Source organism: Neoarius graeffei, chromosome 15 (genome assembly GCF_027579695.1).
Source record: "Neoarius graeffei isolate fNeoGra1 chromosome 15, fNeoGra1.pri, whole genome shotgun sequence".
In the NCBI taxonomy this organism is placed as follows: domain Eukaryota; kingdom Metazoa; phylum Chordata; class Actinopteri; order Siluriformes; family Ariidae; genus Neoarius; species Neoarius graeffei.
Genome location: NC_083583.1, coordinates 50,845,456 through 50,866,759, shown reverse-complemented (window position 1 = coordinate 50,866,759; position 21,304 = coordinate 50,845,456). Strand labels below are relative to the sequence as shown.

The 21,304-nt window shown below is 41.8% G+C and overlaps 1 protein-coding gene across 1 annotated transcript in view; it reads right to left on the bottom strand.

Moving 5' to 3' along the window:
• Nucleotides 1–11,834, bottom strand: part of pik3ca (phosphatidylinositol-4,5-bisphosphate 3-kinase, catalytic subunit alpha) — a 54,271-nt gene extending 42,437 nt beyond the window's left edge. The window contains exons 1-2 of the mRNA XM_060941552.1: nucleotides 11,521–11,834; nucleotides 10,426–10,530 (exon numbers count right to left, since the gene is read on the bottom strand). The gene's annotated coding sequence lies outside the window, so the exon portion shown is untranslated. The remainder of the gene's footprint in view (nucleotides 1–10,425; nucleotides 10,531–11,520) is intronic.
• Nucleotides 11,835–21,304: the final 9,470 nt, after the last annotated feature.

Sequence of the window (21,304 nt, the reverse complement as noted above, 5' to 3'; positions counted from 1 at the left end):
GAGTTGAAAGGGTATTTTCTTTTTTCCTATATGGAAATTACAAGTTAAGACTGAATGCAACGTTGGGCTGTTATGCTGAGGAGTTGAATAGAAAAGCTTCCAGACTGGCCACGAGACAATACTGTTACAAGTCATGGAGAATATTAAAAAGACGTTTGAAGCAATGTTATTTTACTTTACTGGGTCATTCCATGTCAAATCTCCGAATGCTCCCACTCGACCGTCTCAGATTTGGCTGAAAAAATTCCAGGAAGTTCACACACTTCCCAATCGGAAAAGTCTCAAATTTTAGCTCCCAACTCCTTATAGTTTTGTCATAAAAAAAAATATTTTTGCAACTAACCTCGGACCCGTTTTGAGCAGAGTTTTTTGGGGAGCCACTTTGAGATTGCTTTATCTAGAAAAGTATTTAAGCGAGGTCCTTCAAATTTTCAAGGGTCAAAATCTGGCACCAGTACTTGTAGAGTATGGACTTTTACATGTGTGCTTTTGGTTTATCATAGAATTCTAGGGCTTGAATTTGCTCAGAAATTTGCAATTCTACACTACGCTCTGTGGCAGGATATTTGAAGGACTGTGGAAAGTGCGATCTCAAAGAAGTTTCACAGTGAAATTCATCCTCTGCATTTAACCCATCTGAAGCAGTGAACACACGCACACACTCAGAGTAGTGGGCAGCCACACTACAGCGCCCGGGGAACAGTCAGGGGTTCAGTACCTTGCTCAAGGGTACCTCAGCCCAAGGCCGCCCCACGTCAACCTAACTGCATGTCTTTGGACTGTGGGGGAAACCGGAGCACCCAGAGGAAACCCACACAGACACGGGGAGAACATGCAAACTCCACGTAGAAAGGCCCTTGCCGGCCACTGGGTTCGAACCCGGAACCTTCTTGCTGTGAGGCGACAGCGCTAACCACTACACCACCGTGCCGCCCATATGATATTGCACACACACCTTCCCATATATACTGTGTACTTTGTATTCTAAAACTGCCCCTCTGTGATGAGCGGTTTGGAAGATATTAAAGTTTAAAAATGGAAAAAATTAATTTGGTGACATTTTTGGCATGTTATAGCAAAAAAATGACAGCATCCACCAACATAAAATTGACTGTTTTAGAAAGATTAGATGTCTGGTTTTAACATATCCAAAATTTGTGATGGTGTTCTGCCTTATTTTTGCAAAATTACTTTTTGAAAATGTGGTGTTCGCATACACGCACAGCATTCATGGCCTATGAAAGCATTTCCAAATGCTAACACGGGTCATAAATAATTAATCATAATCTCATCATCTCTAGCCGCTTTATCCTGTTCTACAGGGTCGCAGGCAAGCTGGAGCCTATCCCAGCTGACTACGGGCGAAAGGCGGGGTACACCCTGGACAAGTCGCCAGGTCATCACAGGGCTGACACATAGACACAGACAACCATTCACACTCACATTCACACCTACGGTCAATTTAGAGTCACCAGTTAACCTAACCTGCATGTCTTTGGACTCTGGGGGAAACCGGAGCACCCAGAGGAAACCCACGCGGACACGGGGAGAACATGCAAACTCCACACAGAAAGGCCCTCGCCGGCCACGGGGCTCGAACCCGGACCTTCTTGCTGTGAGGCGACAGTGCTAACCACTACACCACCGTGCCGTCATCATAATAATCAATTCTGCTGGACTGTCAAAGACTTTTTATCATGGATAAATACTAACTGAAGCATACAGGTTGCTTTTTCTTCTAAATTATGGTACAACAGAAATGTAATGAAAACAAGTTTCAGTTTTCACCCATTTTGGAGCTCCAATATTTCAGTATCTAAAGGTTGCACATAGGTTATCCTTCAGGTATAGTTTACCATCAACCAAATGAAGCATTTTGTTGAGTTTAAGCTGTGTGTCATAAATTCCGGGCATTTTGTTAGCATTTGGAAATGCTTTCATAGGCCATGAATGCTGTGCGTGTATGCGAACACCACATTTTCAAAAAGTCATTTTGCAAAAATAAGGCAGAACACCATCACAAATTTTGGATATGCTAAAAACAGACATCTAATCTTTCTAAAACAGTCAATTTTATGTTGGTGGATGCTGTCATTTTTTTTGCTATAACATGCCAAAAACGTCACCAAATTAATTTTTTCCATTTTTAAATTTTAAATATCTTCCAAACCGCTCATCACAGAGGGGCAGTTTTAGAATACAAAGTACACAGTATACAGTGGAGGAAATAATTATTTGATCCCTTGCTGATATTGTAAGTTTGCCCACTGGCAAAGATATGAACAGTCTCTATAATTTTAAGGGTAGGCTTATTTTAACAGTGAGGGAATATCAAAAGGAAAATCCAGAAAAATCACATTTTATAAAATATATAAGTTGATTTGCATTTAATTGAGTGAAATAAGTATTTGATCCCCTACCAACTAGGGGTGTGCAAAAATATCGATACGGCGATATATCGCGATACTTTGTCTTCTGATTCAATATCGATACTCAAAATTTGAATATCGATATTTTTTCAAATAATAAATCATGTTTCAGACGGGTTGTAAATTAAGTACGACTTCCGCACCTCCGCTCCGCGAGGTGTCGCTGTGCCGCTCCCTCACTGCAAGGCACTCTTCTTCTTCTCTTTTTTTCCCCGGCGGTTGCAGTGAGGAAAAAAAACAAGCAAGCATGGCTGTTAACGTAAACCTAGAGACGCCGCCGAACTTTAAGGCAGATGTTTGGAGGCACTTTGGATTCCAAAGGAAAGGAGAGAAAAAAAAAAACAGTGAGCCGGTGTTCTGTAAAGTTATCCTACCTCTTTAATTTGTCCTACCAAGCCTACTGCGCATGCGCGAAATCCAGGAGGGTAGGAAAATTCAACAGTAGTTTTGTCCTACCGATCAGCTGGGCTGATAGAAAATCGGTGAGTATTTCACGCATTTGCCGATTTTTATGTTTTGTTGTGCGTATTGGTCGAGTCTTTGGCCGAGTCAAATAATTTGTCTTGTTTTGAATAATAAACCGGTCTGTATGAGAACTTGCTAATTCATGTGTTCTGCGCATGCGCAGTACGCTTCGCGCATGCGCAGTAGGAGACTAAGCTGCCCACTGCACTTTTCAATGTGTTTCAGACAGTGTGTTGTTCCTGCAAAATAAGCACAAGTTAAATGTTCTCCGGTATATGTTCTCAAGTTTACAAAGAACAAATTGATATTAGTGTTAGCACTGAAATGTATGTGCAGTCTGCAGTGCAAGTTTTAAGTTTTCATAAAACAATTTGATTCTGCTTGTTAAGCAGCACTGATGTGTCCATGCTTACAGAAAAGTTGAGAATACTAGCACAGAAATGGGAATTTTCTGTATGTTGTAGTGAAGCAACTCTTGGTTTTGCCAGCAATGGAATAGAGACAAATATATGTCTGGCAAGAGTGTGTAGTTATGTATGTGAAATGTAATTTTACAGTGGTCAATAAATTCTGATTTTCTTCAGTGACACAGATATCGTGATGTGGTTGAAATTTCTTGCAATATATCGATTATCGCAGAATCGCTGTACCGTGATATTATCGTTATCGTGGGCAAAATATCGCCATAGTATCGTGAGGTATCTGGTGATACCCAGCCCTACTACCAACCATTAAGAGTTCTGGCTCCCACAGACCAGTTAGACACTCCTAATCAACTCATTACCTGCATTAAAGACAGCTGTCTTAAATTGACACCTGTATAAAAGACACCTGTCCACAGAATCAATCAATCAGACTCCAACCTCTCCAACATGGGCAAGACCAAAGAGCTGTCTAAGGATGTCAGGGACAAGACTAGAGCTGCACAAGGCTGGACTGGGCTACAAAACCATAAGCAAGAAGCTGGGTGAGAAGGAGACAACTGTTGGTGCAATAGTTCGAAAATGGAAGAAATACAAAATGACCATCAGTTGACCCTGGTCTGGGGCCCCACGCAAGATCTCACCTCGTGGGGTATCAGTGATTACGAGAAAGGTGAGAGATCAGCCTAGAACTACACGGAAGGAGCTTGTGAATGATCTTAAGGCAGCTGGGACCACAGTCACCAAGAAAACCATTGGTAACACATTACACCGTAATGGATTAAAATCCTGCAGTGCCTGCAAGGTCCCCTTGCTCAAGAAGGCACATGTGCAGGCCTGTCTGAAGTTTGCCAATGAACACCTGAATGATTCTGAGAGTGATTGGGAGAAGGTGCTGTGGTCAGATGAGACCAAAATCGAGCTCTTTGGCATTAACTCAACTCGCCGTGTTTGGAGGAAGAAAAATGCTGACTATGACCCGAAGAACACCATCCCCACTGTCAAGCATGGAGGTGGAAACATTATACTTTGGGGGTGTTTCTCTGCTAAGGGCACAGGACTACTTCACCGCATCAACGGAAGAATGGACATGGCCATGTACCGTAAAATCCTGAGTGACGACCTCCTTCCCTCTGCCAGGACGCTGAAAATGGGTCGTGGATGGGTCTTCCAGCACGACAATGACCCAAAACATACAGCCAAGGCAACAAAGGAGTAGCTCAAGAAGAAGCACATTAAGGTCATGGAGTGTGTCATGACCCGGCTCGTTGGCCAAGACAAAAGACGGGAGACGTGCAAACGTTTAAAAATAATTTATTTAACCCAAAATAACACAAATATCTACTTTATGTATATACAGTCAGTGGTATCAGTATGTTTGTTGTTGGATGATTGTGAAGTGTTGAATGCAGGATGTTGTAAGGTGCAAAACTAAAAAGCAAAAACAAGGCCAAAGCCAACACAAACAAAAGACGTGGTGCCGGGAAGACAAGGAGAGAGAGAGAGAGACTCCACGGGAACCCGCAGCAGCCATTTTATGACGTGCTCTCTCCTCAGGCACACCCAATCACCAGGCACCCAATTACTCAGAACACCTGTCAATCAGACCTGCAAAAAACAGGGAGACAGAGAGAAACAGGAAACAGCACACAGCCAGGCCCTAGCACAGGAGGCCGTCACACCCCCCTCCTTAAAAACAGGGTTCCACCCCGGACCAGAACACCCCTCAACACAGTTCAACTAAACAGTTAAACTTGATGGCTTTAATTATCCTTTAAAACATAATATTGTTAACATAAGCTAACAATGTTATCGTCTACTAAGCACAAAACTGACCTGGCACTCACTGATGCCACCATCCACCATGTTTGAGTACCCCTGCCACCACACCCCAACCTCAGCACCCTGGTACCAGTGGGAAGCAATTTAAGAGGGAGAAGAGAAGGGGCAAGGACACAAACAACATAACAGACAAAATAACAGTGAATCAGACAGTTAACAAGGAGCTCTGGACAATGCGTCCGTCACCACATTTTCAGAGCCCTTGATGTACCGCATGTCTAACCAGTATGACTGCAGCATTAGCGACCAACGCATCAGTCTCTGATTAGGACACTGTATTGAATTGAGAAATGTTAAAGGATTATGGTCCGTATAGACCACTACAGGCACAACCCCAGAACCCACATAAACCTCAAAATGCTTCAGCGCCCACAACAGGGCCAATGCTTCCTTTTCAATGGTGGCATAATTCAGCTGGTAAGAATTAAATTTCTTTGAAAAGAAGCTCACTGGTTTCTCCACACCCAAATCATCAGCTTGCAGGAGGACACCACCCGCCCCAACGTGGCTGGCATCCACCTGCAAGGAGAATGGTCGGTCAAACCGTGGTGCTGCTAGAACAGGAGCTCCACACAACAATGTCTTTATAGTATGAAAAGCCTGCTGGCAAACAGAAGACCAAACAAAACTAACTTTGCCCTTTAACAAGTCAGTCAGTGGAGCAACTACCTCAGAAAAATTCCTACAGAAACATCTGTAGTAGCCCACTAGCCCCAGAAAACGCATAAGTTCTTTTTTTGTTACAGGCACTGGATACTGTGCAATGGCTTTAACTTTTTCCTCAACTGGACGAACGATACCCTGCCCGACCACCCGATCTAGATACGTCACCGTCGCCCTAGCAAACTCACACTTTGCGAGGTTGACGGTGAGACGCGCCTCAGCCAAGTGACAGAACAGAGCCCGGATACGTTCCAGATGAGAAGGCCAAGTATCAGAATCCACCACCACATCATCCAAGTACACTGTACAACCTTCTTGGTCTCCCAGTACGTTGGTCATAAGCCGCTGGAATGCTGCCGGTGTGTTACGCAACCCAAACGACATAACGTTATAGGAATATAACCCAGTTGGTGTAATAAACGATGAAATTTCCCGTGCTCGCAGGGTCAGTGGGACTTGCCAATACCCCTTCAGTAGATCAAACTTACTCACGTACTTGGCAAAACCCACCTGATCGACACAATCCTCCGTGCGAGGCAACGGGAAAGCATCAGGCTTTGTTAACGCGTTTACCTTGCGGTAATTGATACAAAACCTCAGTGTGTTATCAGATTTAGGAACTGTAAGACAAGGCGAAGCCCAACTGGATAAAGATGGCACCGCAATCCCATGTTCCAACATGTACTTTATTTCATCATCCAAACACTTGCACTTGTCAGGACTAACACGGTAAAACCGCTGTCTGACCGGCGTGGCATCACCCACATCGATGTCATGCTCAATAACGTGTGTTTGCGTAGGGAAGCCACTGAACAAACAGGCGAACTCTCAAATTAATTCAGCCAAATCAGTCTGTTCAGATGCCGACAAGCGGGCCAACAAAACATCCAACTTACGCAACGTTTCTGAATTTTTCAAACGACCTTGTAATACAGCGAAATCAGGACAAGGCAACCCATCCTCCAATTCAGACGCCACAACCTGCGGGTCAGAGATAACAGACACTCTCGCCACAGGACATGCCGGAGAAACATCTTCTGAAGAAGACTTCACTTCAGAAAGACCAGACACACGACAGTAATAGGGCTTCAACAAATTTACATGACAAAGTTGACTTGTCTTTCTGCGATCAGGGGTAGCTATGATATAATTTAGCTCAGACACTCTTTTCAAGACTTTGTGTGGGCCAGTGTACCTAGCCTGGAAGGGCAAGCTGACAATAGGCAATAAGGCCAATACCTGGTCTCCCACACTAAACACACGACACTCAAACAATCTTTTCATTTTACCCTGTGCAGATGACAGATTTTTCTTTGCCAGTTCCCCAGCCACATACAGTCTATGTCTGAATCCATTAACATAATCAGTAAGGTTTTTTGGTGGTTCTGTTTCTTTCCATTGTTCATACAACAAAGACAGAGGCCCACACACAGTATGTCCAAAAACTAAATCATTGGGTGAAAAATCAGTACTTTCCTGAGATACCTCTCTCACAGATAACATTAACCACGGCAAACCATCTTCCCAGTCTCCCCCCATCTGAACACAATAAGCACGCAACAGCGATTTCAGCATCTGATGGAAACGCTCAAGTGCCCCCTGACTCTGCGCATGATAGGCTGAAGCCCTGTTGTGCTTAACATGTAGTTGTTTCAACACCTGACTGAAAAGATGGGAAGAAAAATTTGACCCTTGGTCAGATTGAATGATTTTTCTCATCTCATCTCATTATCTGTAGCCGCTTTATCCTTCTACAGGGTCGCAGGCAAGCTGGAGCCTATCCCAGCTGACTACGGGCGAAAGGCGGGGTACACCCTGGACAAGTCGCCAGGTAATCACAGGGCTGACACATATGGCCCTTTTCCACTACCCTTTTTCAGCTCACTTCAGCCCGACACGGCTCGTGTTTCGACTACCTCAGAACAGCACGACTCAGCTCGCTTCAGCCTTACTCAGCACCCAAAACTCGCACGGTTTTGGAGTGGGGCTGAAGCGAGCCAAACCAAGCCGAGTGGGGCTAGGGGCGTGAGGAGACACTCCCCTGTGCACTGATTGGTGAGGAGGAGTGTCCTCACATGCCCCGCGAGCACGCTGGGATCTGTAAACACCGTAAACCCGGAAGAAGAAGAATTACGAGAATTTCTGAAGCCTTATGCGCCTCGCCTCATCTATACGCTCTTGCCAGTATCTGTTGGCGTTGTTGGTGACAACAAGCCACAGCACCAAGACCAGCAACACTAACGACTCCATGTCCTCCATGTTTATTGTTTACTATCCGGGTCGTGAGACTACCGCTTAAAAGGTCACTGATGTCACTGTTTGCGCCGCCTAACGACATCACATGACGTCCACCCACTTTCGCTAACTCCACCCATGTGTCCACCCACTTCCAGCCAGCACGGTTCAGCGCGGTTGTAGTTGAAATGCAACTCCAACAGCCCCACTCAGCTCGACTCAGCCCAACTCAGCATGGCACGGCTCGGCCCGACTCAGCCGCGTTGGTAGTGGAAAAGCGGCATTAGACACAGGCAACCATTCACGCTCACATTCACACCTACGGTCAATTTAGAGTCACCAGTTAACCCAGGGGTGTCAAACCTGATCCATAAAGGGCCTTGTGGCTGCAGGTTTTCATTCCAGCCATGCAGCAGCACACCTGACTTGGCTCATTCAATCAACTGAACTGTCTTCACACAGTCAAATACTTGCAGCCACACCCACCCTTGATTAAATCCCATAGAAAACCTATGGAGGGAGCTGAAGCTCCGAGTTGTGAAGCAACAGCCTCAAAACCTTAATGATCTAGAGATGATCTGCAAAGAGGAGTGGACCAAAATTCCTCCCGACATGTGCGCAAACCTGGTCATCAACTACAAGAAACGTCTGACCGCTGTGCTTGCCAACAAGGGTTTTGCCACCAAATACTAAGTCTTGTTTGCTAGAGGGTTCAAATACTTATTTCACTCAAAGAAATGCAAATCAGTTTATATCTTTTATATGAAGTTATTTTCTGGATTTTCTTTTTGATGTTTTGTCTCTCACAGTTAAAATAAACCTACCATTAAAACTAGAAAAGCACTCGGAGAGCGCAGACCTCCGCCAAGAATCCTTTAAAAAAATCCAGGATCCAGAAGGTGATCCGGATCACCGCCAAAATTTAATGGATTGTTACTTGTGCCCAGTCACACCTCTGGAAAAAATTCCGTTCATAACTTTTTCCGTAATGTTGCTAACAGACAAACCAACAAACCAACACTACCTAAAACATAACCTCCTTGGTGGAGATAATTATAGAATGTTCATTTCTTTGTCAGTGGACAAACTTACAAAATCAGCAAGGGATCAAATAATTATTTCCTCCACTGTATACGGGAAAGCGTATGTGCAATATCAAGCCTCTGTCTTTGAAATCGCACTTTCCACAGTCCTTCAAATATGCTGCCACAGAGCGTAGTGTAGAATTTCCGAGCAAATTCAAGCCCCCAGAAATCTATGATAAACCAAAAGCACACGTAAAAGTCCATACTCTACAAGTACTGGTGCCAGATTTTGACCCTTGAAAATTTGAAGGACCTCGCTTAAATACTTTTCTAGATACAGCAATCTCAAAAAACTCTGCTCAAAACGGGTCCGAGGTTAGTTGCAAAAATATATTTTTTTTAATGACAAAACTATAAGGAGTCGGGAGCTAAAATTTGGACTTTTCCGATTGGGAAGTGTGTGAACCTCCTGGAATTTTTTGAGCCAAATCTGAGACGGTCGAATGGGAGCATTCGGAGATTTGACATGGAATGACCCTACTTCCCTTACTGTAATTTGTAAACAAACTGAAATAAATAAATGCTGACCCACGAACTACAAATTTAGCCTAGATCTAACATGGCTGTTACTCATTTAAATCACAGAAGTCCATTCCCGTTGTTGCATGATCAAGCCTAAAATTTTGAACTTAACCCAACCGCAGCCCAAGACAACCGTGTCCGAGAGTCTGACATGCTTTGAGAAATGACCCTTGAACCATCAGGTAGCGTCAGTTTAAGACTTTCAAGCTTTAATGAGAAATTATTATTATTATTATAATGCAACTCTATTTATTAACAAGGCGGAAACTATCGAGAGACCGCAAAAGTCCACTCTACTGATAACTGAGTCATCAACTTCTTAATCACAGTCTTCGTTGACACCTCACCGAGTGCTGTCTCGATAACAAAACAATGTGTCATCCAACAGCTTACAGGAAGAGGATACGATCTGACTCACTCGGCAATAAAAAGACTCCGTGATAAGGATGATATTACTCCTCAGGATGGACACTTTGTACAGAATAGCTGGAGACTTCTTTATTTCTCCCTCTGTAATGACCTCAGCCTATTGATCCAGCAAAACCAAGTGGACGTCCGAGTGTAGAAGCAGAAGTCGGACTACTCAAAGCATAGCACGTTTTGAGTTTGAGGAAACCAAAGCGTGTGTCACTTTTCCAGCTTATCTGAGCAAAACTATATACTGGCTGCACAGATACTCCAAGAAGAGCAAAAATGTGACCCTGTTCTCTGTAATAGAGGATAGTAAAAAGTAAATTACAGTTGACAGCAAAGTTTTCTTACCATAGAGCAGTTTTAGGGCAACCCCAAAACCAGCTATCCTTATGTTGGGAACATCAGCAGAGTCTGTTTGCTAATAATTTAGTCTTGTGGTGCAAGTGCAGTCTTCTGTAACAAGGAGGAAAACAAACATCTTTATAATAAACAAGTCGCCTTTAAATAGAAGGCAATCAGAAAGTCCTCACGCTGTGTCCTGATTTAAAACGACTAAAAACAAAAAGCCATACACAGCTAGATGAGAAAGAAAACAACTCTACACTAGACACTGACAAAACAACAACAACAAACCAAAACAATACCCGCTGGCTGCTCACTCGAGTCAACAGCTTGCTTACTTTCTCTCTTTCGAAATGTATAAAAACTCTTCGGGTTAGTTCCCAGACAAACCTACGAGCTATTACATTAGGTATGACTTTTATAAATGTATTTTCCTAGCACCACTGCCTTCGAGATCTATCTTGCCAAGCTAGCTAAACGAAATTAGCTCAGAGAACCGGCTGGCCAAGTCAAGAACACTAAAGCATTCCCCAAAATCCTGCTAAACCATTTGCTTTTCATCCTCTCTACACGTCAAGTTCATTAACACATTGTTTGTACGCTTATTACCCGTAATAACAGAGGTGAGATTAGCTAGCTACACACCGAACCCGATGCCTGAGCTCCATCCAGCCTCGCCGAAGAAAGCTAGCACGCTAATTAGAATGGGAGTGTCCGAGCAAAACACTAAATACAGTTCAAATGAACTAAAGCTTCAATGCGACATGTGTTTATTCTGATAACTAGATTAGACAATGAACCCAACAGTCGAGTCGTTTTATATAATTTGGTTTTTATTTCAACATCAGTATGACTGTCAAATATGTTTATCTGCTGTTAACGCAGCCCCAGAGCCACTAATTAGCCACCAAGCTAACGGCTGGCTAGCCAAAGCTTCGTAGGATAACTTTGAACAATTCAGAACTGCTAAATTTAAAAAAAAAAAAAAAAAAAGAGGTCGAAACTTTATTCATTCCATAAAGCCCTGGCACTAGCCTGTGGCTAAACAGACAGCCGTGGTTTAATGGTTGTGAGGTCTCGGATATGAAAGAGCTAATGCACCGGTTATTTGTGTGTGAGTAGTCCGCTCTTGGTGTTCCTTCCTCCGGTTTGAGGCGCAACTCTAGCACGCAGGCGCTGCTCGGGCCTACTCTACCCGGCCCGGCCCGACAGGCGCAGGCTCTCCATAGCAACGACAGACAGCTAAGCTTGTTTGTTTTCTTACAACAGAAACCGCGCATTACTATACACGAACAAAGTCCATAGTCTCCGCTACATAGCCGTTTAACCCAGGAATGAATAAAAATCCGCCTTCATGGACATCGCGAAGAGGTTGGTTCCTGTGAGTAAGCATGAGAGGCGATGGAGCGCAGTGGAGCAGGTCGCTGAGGGAGGGAGGGAGGTGGTGTGCTGTGTTGCTGTAGTGGCTGTGATAGGCTTAGCCAGAATGTTTGGATTTCTCAGGAAACTTCCCTGAACTGTTTTGTCCTCCTTTACACCACCGACTGCAGGGCAAAGATAACAGTGGCACAGCGCTGATGTAATGCCACATCATTCATTAAAACAGCACGCCAACTGTTCACCCGCTGTTTACACTCGCAGTGGGATCATAAACACACACAAAGCGAAACCAAACCAGGGCTCGGTCACTTCATGTGTGGTGTGTGAGGACATGCTTCCATTTCAGCTCAGCCATTTCAGTAATATCACTCTAGTGCAACTGTTATACACTCAAAACCCATTCTGTAAAACATTTTCTTTTTAATGTAGTGTTAACTTATCTGACAATAATCTGACAGAGTGACAATAAACTGGCTGGTTAGAAAAGGTATTCGAGCACATTTCAGTTAGATACAGGGAGGGATATGCAAACTTTGGATCTGATTTAAATTTGTTTATTATTTGATAATATCCAACAGAAAGATTGCTGTAGTAGTAGTAGTAACAATAATAATAATAATGATAATAATAATAATAATTTCAACTCAGCCATTTCAGTAATATCACTCTAGTGCAACTGTTATACACTCAAAACCCATTCTGTAAAACATTTTCTTTTTAATGTAGTGTTAACTTATCTGACAATAATCTGACAGAGTGACAATAAACTGGCTGGTTAGAAAAGGTATTCGAGCACATTTCAGTTAGATACAGGGAGGGATATGCAAACTTTGGATCTGATTTAAATTTGTTTATTATTTGATAATATCCAACAGAAAGATTGCTGTAGTAGTAGTAGTAACAATAATAATAATGATAATAATAATAATAATAATAATAATTTCAACTCAGCCATTTCAGTAATATCACTCTAGTGCAACTGTTATACACTCAAAACCCATTCTGTAAAACATTTTCTTTTTAATGTAGTGTTAACTTATCTGACAATAATCTGACAGAGTGACAATAAACTGGCTGGTTAGAAAAGGTATTCGAGCACATTTCAGTTAGATACAGGGAGGGATATGCAAACTTTGGATCTGATTTAAATTTGTTTATTATTTGATAATATCCAACAGAAAGATTGCTGTAGTAGTAGTAGTAACAATAATAATAATGATAATAATAATAATAATAATAATAATAATTTCAACTCAGCCATTTCAGTAATATCACTCTAGTGCAACTGTTATACACTCAAAACCCATTCTGTAAAACATTTTCTTTTTAATGTAGTGTTAACTTATCTGACAATAATCTGACAGAGTGACAATAAACTGGCTGGTTAGAAAAGGTATTCGAGCACATTTCAGTTAGATACAGGGAGGGATATGCAAACTTTGGATCTGATTTAAATTTGTTTATTATTTGATAATATCCAACAGAAAGATTGCTGTAGTAGTAGTAGTAACAATAATAATAATGATAATAATAATAATAATAATAATAATTTCAACTCAGCCATTTCAGTAATATCACTCTAGTGCAACTGTTATACACTCAAAACCCATTCTGTAAAACATTTTCTTTTTAATGTAGTGTTAACTTATCTGACAATAATCTGACAGAGTGACAATAAACTGGCTGGTTAGAAAAGGTATTCGAGCACATTTCAGTTAGATACAGGGAGGGATATGCAAACTTTGGATCTGATTTAAATTTGTTTATTATTTGATAATATCCAACAGAAAGATTGCTGTAGTAGTAGTAGTAACAATAATAATAATGATGATAATAATAATAATAATAATAATAATTTCAACTCAGCCATTTCAGTAATATCACTCTAGTGCAACTGTTATACACTCAAAACCCATTCTGTAAAACATTTTCTTTTTAATGTAGTGTTAACTTATCTGACAATAATCTGACAGAGTGACAATAAACTGGCTGGTTAGAAAAGGTATTCGAGCACATTTCAGTTAGATACAGGGAGGGATATGCAAACTTTGGATCTGATTTAAATTTGTTTATTATTTGATAATATCCAACAGAAAGATTGCTGTAGTAGTAGTAGTAACAATAATAATAATGATAATAATAATAATAATAATAATAATTTCAACTCAGCCATTTCAGTAATATCACTCTAGTGCAACTGTTATACACTCAAAACCCATTCTGTAAAGCATTTTCTTTTTAATGTAGTGTTAACTTATCTGACAATAATCTGACAGAGTGACAATAAACTGGCTGGTTAGAAAAGGTATTCGAGCACATTTCAGTTAGATACAGGGAGGGATATGCAAACTTTGGATCTGATTTAAATTTGTTTATTATTTGATAATATCCAACAGAAAGATTGCTGTAGTAGTAGTAGTAACAATAATAATAATGATAATAATAATAATAATAATAATAATAATTTCAACTCAGCCATTTCAGTAATATCACTCTAGTGCAACTGTTATACACTCAAAACCCATTCTGTAAAACATTTTCTTTTTAATGTAGTGTTAACTTATCTGACAATAATCTGACAGAGTGACAATAAACTGGCTGGTTAGAAAAAGGTATTCGAGCACATTTCAGTTAGATACAGGGAGGGATATGCAAACTTTGGATCTGATTTAAATTTGTTTATTATTTGATAATATCCAGCAGAAAGATTGCTGTAGTAGTAGTAGTAGTAGTAACAACAATAATAATAATAATAATTTCAACTCAGCCATTTCAGTAATATCACTCTAGTGCAACTGTTATACACTCAAAACCCATTCTGTAAAACATTTTCTTTTTAATGTAGTGTTAACTTATCTGACAATAATCTGACAGAGTGACAATAAACTGGCTGGTTAGAAAAGGTATTCGAGCACATTTCAGTTAGATACAGGGAGGGATATGCAAACTTTGGATCTGATTTAAATTTGTTTATTATTTGATAATATCCAGCAGAAAGATTGCTGTAGTAGTAGTAGTAGTAGTAGTAGTAACAACAATAATAATAATAATAATTTCAACTCAGCCATTTCAGTAATATCACTCTAGTGCAACTGTTGTATGTTCAAAACCCATTCTGTAAAACATTTTCTTTTTAATGTAGTGTTAACTTATCTGACAATAATCTGACAGAGTGACAATAAACTGGCTGGTTAGAAAAGGTATTCGAGCACATTTCAGTTAGATACAGGGAGGGATATGCAAACTTTGGATCTGATTTAAATTTGTTTATTATTTGATAATATCCAACAGAAAGATTGCTTAGATTACTGTTGTTGTAGTAGTAGTAACAACAACAACAACAATAATAATAATATTATTATTATTATTATTATTATTGTTGTTGTTACTACTACTACAACAATAATGGTGTTGTAGTAGTAGTAACAACAACAACAACAATACCACTAACCAACAACTGGTGGTGTAGTGGTTAACACTGCTGCCTCACAGCAAGAAGGTTCTGGGTTCGAACCCAGCAGCTGGCGAGGGCCTTTCTGTGTGGAGTTTGCATGTTCAAGTCAAGTCAATTCAACTTTATTGTCAAATATGCTATACATACTCGACATACAGCACAGATGAAGTATCAGTCCTCTCTGACCCACGGTGCAAACAGGCAATGCAATAAATAAAAATAGAATAATTGAAAAAAAAAAACAATATAAACACTCTAGATAGGAACTAGACATAGACTAAACACTCAAACAATATAAACAGTATAAATAAACAGTATAAACACTAGATAAGAACAAGACAGACTAAACACTCAAACAATATAAACAGTGTAAACACTAGATAAGAACTACACACAGACTAAACACTCAAACAGACAATATAAACAGTATAAACACTCTAGATATGAACTAGACATAGACTAAACACTCATATATATACATACACACACACACACACATAAATTGGTTCAAATAGCCAAACAGTCAAGGGGACTTGAGGTATATCAGGTAAACATGAAATAAGCAGTATAAACAAACTAGCAGGTGTTAAGATGAGGTAGTGCGGAATAGTGCAAATGAGCGAGGTAAAGTCAGATGTGCGGTCCCTGAGTTCAGTGTGTTAATGAACGATGAGATGTGTGTGTGTGTGTGTTGGGGGGGAACTGTGAGGATGACATGTCAGATGCTGAAGGGGGGGCAGGGGTGTGTGCGAGCAGAATCTGTGGTGGGGGGCAGAGGGGGGAGGGGGGGCAGAACAGGGAGGAAGTTGAGCCTCCTGACTGCCTGGTGAAAGAAACTGTTCTTGAGCCTGCTGGTTTTGGCCCGGAGACTCCGCAGTCTCCTCCCCGACGGCAGCAGGCTGAAGAGGCTGTGAGATGGGTGGGTGGGGTCACCTGCAATCCTGATGGCTTTGCAGGTGAGGCGGGAGTTATAAATATCCATTAGAGAAGAGAGAGAGACACCAATGATCCTCTCAGCTGCTCTCACGATGCGCTGCAGAGTCTTGCAGCAGGACACGGTGCAGGCGCCGTACCACACGGTGATGCAGCTGGTCAGGATGTTCTCGATGGTGCCTCTGTAGAAAGTGTGCATGATGGGGGCCGGGGCTCTTGCTCTCCTCAGTTTGCGGAGGAAGTACAGACGCTGTTGGGCTTTTTTGGCCAGTGATGCGGTGTTGTTGCTCCAGGACAGGTCTTCAGAGATGTGCACACCCAGAAACTTGGTGCTGCTCACCCTCTCCACTGCAGCACCAAGTTTCCCCATGTCTGTGTGGGTTTCCTCCGGGTGCTCCGGTTTCCCCCACAATCCAAAGATATGCAGTTAGGTTGATGTGGGGCAGCCTTGGGCTGCGGTGCCCTTGAGCAAGGTATGGATCCCCGGGCGGTCTGGTGTGCTTGCCCACTGCTCTGGGTGTATGTGCGTGTGTTCACTGCTTCAGATGGGTTAAATGCAGAGGATGAATTTCACTGTGTTTGAAGTGTGCATGTGACGAATAAAGGTTTTTATAAAAAAAAAAATAATAATAATAATAATAATTTCAACTCAGCCATTTCAGTAATATCACTCTAGTGCAACTGTTATACACTCAAAACCCATTCTGTAAAACATTTTCTTTTTAATGTAGTGTTAACTTATCTGACAATAATCTGACAGAGTGACAATAAACTGGCTGGTTAGAAAAGGTATTCGAGCACATTTCAGTTAGATACAGGGAGGGATATGCAAACTTTGGATCTGATTTAAATTTGTTTATTACTTGATAATATCCAGCAGAAAGATTACTGTAGTAGTAGTAACAACAACAATAATAATAATAGGGCGGCACGGTGGTGTAGTGGTTAGCGCTGTCGCCTCACAGCAAGAAGGTCCGGGTTCGAGCCCCGTGGCCGGCGAGGGCCTTTCTGTGCGGAGTTTGCATGTTCTCCCCGTGTCCGCGTGGGTTTCCTCCGGGTGCTCCGGTTTCCCCCACAGTCCAAAGACATGCAGGTTAGGTTAACTGGCGTCTCTAAATTGACCGTAGGTGTGAATGTGAGTGTGAATGGTTGTCTGTGTCTATGTGTCAGCCCTGTGATGACCTGGTGACTTGTCCAGGGTGTACCCCGCCTTTCGCCCGTAGTCAGCTGGGATAGGCTCCAGCTTGCCTGCGACCCTGTAGAAGGATAAAGCAGCTACAGATAATGAGATGAGATAATAATAATAATAATAATAATAATTTCAACTCAGCCATTTCAGTAATATCACTCTAGTGCAACTGCTGTATGTTCAAAACCCACTCTGTAAAACATTTTCTTTTTAATGTAGCGTTAACTTATCTGACAATAATCTGACAGAGTGACAATAAACTGGCTGGTTAGAAAAAGGTATTCGAGCACATTTCAGTTAGATACAGGGAGGGATATGCAAACTTTGGATCTGATTTAAATTTGTTTATTACTTGATAATATCCAGCAGAAAGATTGCTTAGATTGCTGTAGTAGTAGTAGTAACAATAATAATAATAATATTATTATTATTTGTTGTTGTTGTTGTTGTTGTTACTACGACTACAACAATAATGGTGTTGTAGTAGTAGTAACAACAACGCAATACCACTAACCAGCAACTGGTGGTGTAGTGGTTAACACTGCTGCCTCACAGCAAGAAGGTTCTGGGTTCGAACCCAGCAGCCGGCGAGGGCCTTTCTGTGCGGAGTTTGCATGTTCTCCCCGTGTCCGCGTGGGTTTCCTCAGGGTGCTCTGGTTTCCCCCACAGTCCAAAGATATGCAGTTAGGTTGATGTGGGGCAGCCTTGGGCTGAGGTGCCCTTGAGCAAGGTATAGAGGTTTTCGACGTGACGTCACAGGTGACGTGACGCCCCGGTGTCCGCCATTTTGAAGGTCAAGCTAGCTAATGTCAACAACAGTAGCTCGCTCCCAGCCTGCCCGAGCGCGCTAGCTCAGTAAACTAGTAAATCCAGTAAAGGAAAAACTTGAGACTGAAAGGTTTTAACAGTCGTCCAAATGACTGAACGTAAACATTGCTACAGTAACATACCAGCTATGATGTTGCTGACATTAGCTAGCTGCTAGTACACTGCTACAACACAGACACCGACCCTAATAATACAGTTCTTGGTAATTGCCTGGTAACAGCAAATTTATAACGGGCCATGTCTCAGCAGACTACTAACCAGGTGTTGTAATATCACTCTAGTGCAACTGTTATACACTCAAAACCCATTCTGTAAAGCATTTTCTTTTTAATGTAGTGTTAACTTATCTGACAATAATCTGACAGAGTGACAATAAACTGGCTGGTTAGAAAAGGTATTCGAGCACATTTCAGTTAGATACAGGGAGGGATATGCAAACTTTGGATCTGATTTAAATTTGTTTATTATTTGATAATATCCAACAGAAAGATTGCTGTAGTAGTAGTAACAACAACAATAACAATAATAATAATAAGGCGGCACGGTGGTGTAGTGGTTAGCGCTGTCGCCTCACAGCAAGAAGGTCCTGGGTTTGAGCCCCGGGGCCGGCGAGGGCCTTTCTGTGTGGAGTTTGCATGTTCTCCCCGTGTCCGCGTGGGTTTCCTCCGGGTGCTCCGGTTTCCCCCACAGTCCAAAGACATGCAGGTTAGGTTAACTGGTGACTCTAAATTGACCGTAGGTGTGAATGTAAGTGTGAATGGTTGTCTGTGTCTATGTGTCAGCCCTGTGATGACCTGGCGACTTGTCCAGGGTGTACCCCGCCTTTCGCCCGTAGTCAGCTGGGATAGGCTCCAGCTTGCCTGCGACCCTGTAGAAGGATAAAGCGGCTACAGATAATGAGATGAGATAATAATAATAATAATAATAATTTCAACTCAGCCATTTCAGTAATATCACTCTAGTGCAACTGCTGTATGTTCAAAACCCATTCTGTAAAGCATTTTCTTTTTAATGTAGTGTTAACTTATCTGACAATAATCTGACAGAGTGACAATAAACTGGCTGGTTAGAAAAGGTATTCGAGCACATTTCAGTTAGATACAGGGAGGGATATGCAAACTTTGGATCTGATTTAAATTTGTTTATTACTTGATAATATCCAACAGAAAGATTGCTTAGATTGATGTAGTAGTAGTAGTAACAATAATAATAATAATATTATTATTATTTTTTGTTGTTGTTGTTACTACGACTACAACAATAATGGTGTTGTAGTAGTAGTAACAACAACGCAATACCACTAACCAGCAACTGGTGGTGTAGTGGTTAACACTGCAGCCTCACAGCAAGAAGGTTCTGGGTTCGAGCCCAGCAGCCGGCGAGGGCCTTTCTGTGTGGAGTTTGCATGTTCTCCCCGTGTCTGCGTGGGTTTCCTCAGGGTGCTCTGGTTTCCCCCACAGTCCAAAGATATGCAGTTAGGTTGATGTGGGGCAGCCTTGGGCTGAGGTGCCCTTGAGCAAGGTATAGAGGTTTTTGACGTGACGTCACAGGTGACGTGACGCCCCGATGTCCGCCATTTTGAAGGTCAAGCTAGCTAATGTCAACAACAGTAGCTCGCTCCCAGCCTGCCCGAGCGCGCTAGCTCAGTAAACTAGTAAATCCAGTAAAGGAAAAACTTGAGACTGAAAGGTTTTAACAGTCATCCAAATGACTGAACGTAAACATTGCTACAGTAACATACCAGCTATGATGTTGCTGACATTAGCTAGCTGCTAGTACACTGCTACAACACAGACACCGACCCTAATAATACAGTTCTTGGTAATTGCCTGGTAACAGCAAATTTATAACGGGCCATGTCTCAACAGACTACTAACCAGGTGTTGTAATATCACTCTAGTGCAACTGTTATACACTCAAAACCCATTCTGTAAAGCATTTTCTTTTTAATGTAGTGTTAACTTATCTGACAATAATCTGACAGAGTGACAATAAACTGGCTGGTTAGAAAAGGTATTCGAGCACATTTCAGTTAGATACAGGGAGGGATATGCAAACTTTGGATCTGATTTAAATTTGTTTATTATTTGATAATATCCAACAGAAAGATTGCTGTAGTAGTAGTAACAACAACAATAACAATAATAATAATAGGGCGGCACGGTGGTGTAGTGGTTAGCGCTGTCGCCTCACAGCAAGAAGGTCCGGGTTCGAGCCCCGTGGCCGGCGAGGGCCTTTCTGTGCGGAGTTTGCATGTTCTCCCCGTGTCCGCGTGGGTTTCCTCCGGGTGCTCCGGTTTCCCCACAGTCCAAAGACATGCAGGTTAGGTTAACTGGTGGCTCTAAATTGAGCGTAGGTGTGAATGTGAGTGTGAATGGTTGTCTGTGTCTATGTGTCAGCCCTGTGATGACCTGGCGACTTGTCCAGGGTGTACCCCGCCTTTCGCCCGTAGTCAGCTGGGATAGGCTCCAGCTTGCCGTGACCCTGTAGAAGGATAAAGCGGCTACAGATAATGAGATGAGATAATAATAATAATAATTTCACCTCAGCCATTTCAGTAATATCACTCTAGTGCAACTGTTGTATGTTCAAAACCCATTCTGTAAAACATTTTCTTTTTAATGTAGCGTTAACTAATCTGACAATAATCTGACAGAGTGACAATAAACTGGCTGGTTAGAAAAGGTATTCGAGCACATTTCAGTTAGATACAGGGAGGGATATGCAAACTTTGGATCTGATTTAAATTTGTTTATTATTTGATAATATCCAGCAGAAAGATTGCTGTAGTAGTAACAACAATAATAATAATAATAATAGTCATGGGAAAGTGTAACATTCTGTAAGTAATAATTGTTTGTTTGTTTGTTTGTTTGTTTGTTTGTTTGCTGGTTGAGTTCACTCATGATAACGGTAATTACTGACTTCATTCCACTGTAACTGACTGAACCGTGTTGACTTCTTTCCTCTGTAGGAAATGGACCGTACCATTCCAAACACTGAAGGGGGGGATTGTGTTCAACACTGCACCGAGCTCCGCGAGTTTCCCGGACTGAGCATGCTGCTTTCGGACGTGTTTTAAAGGACGCGTTTCCTGGATA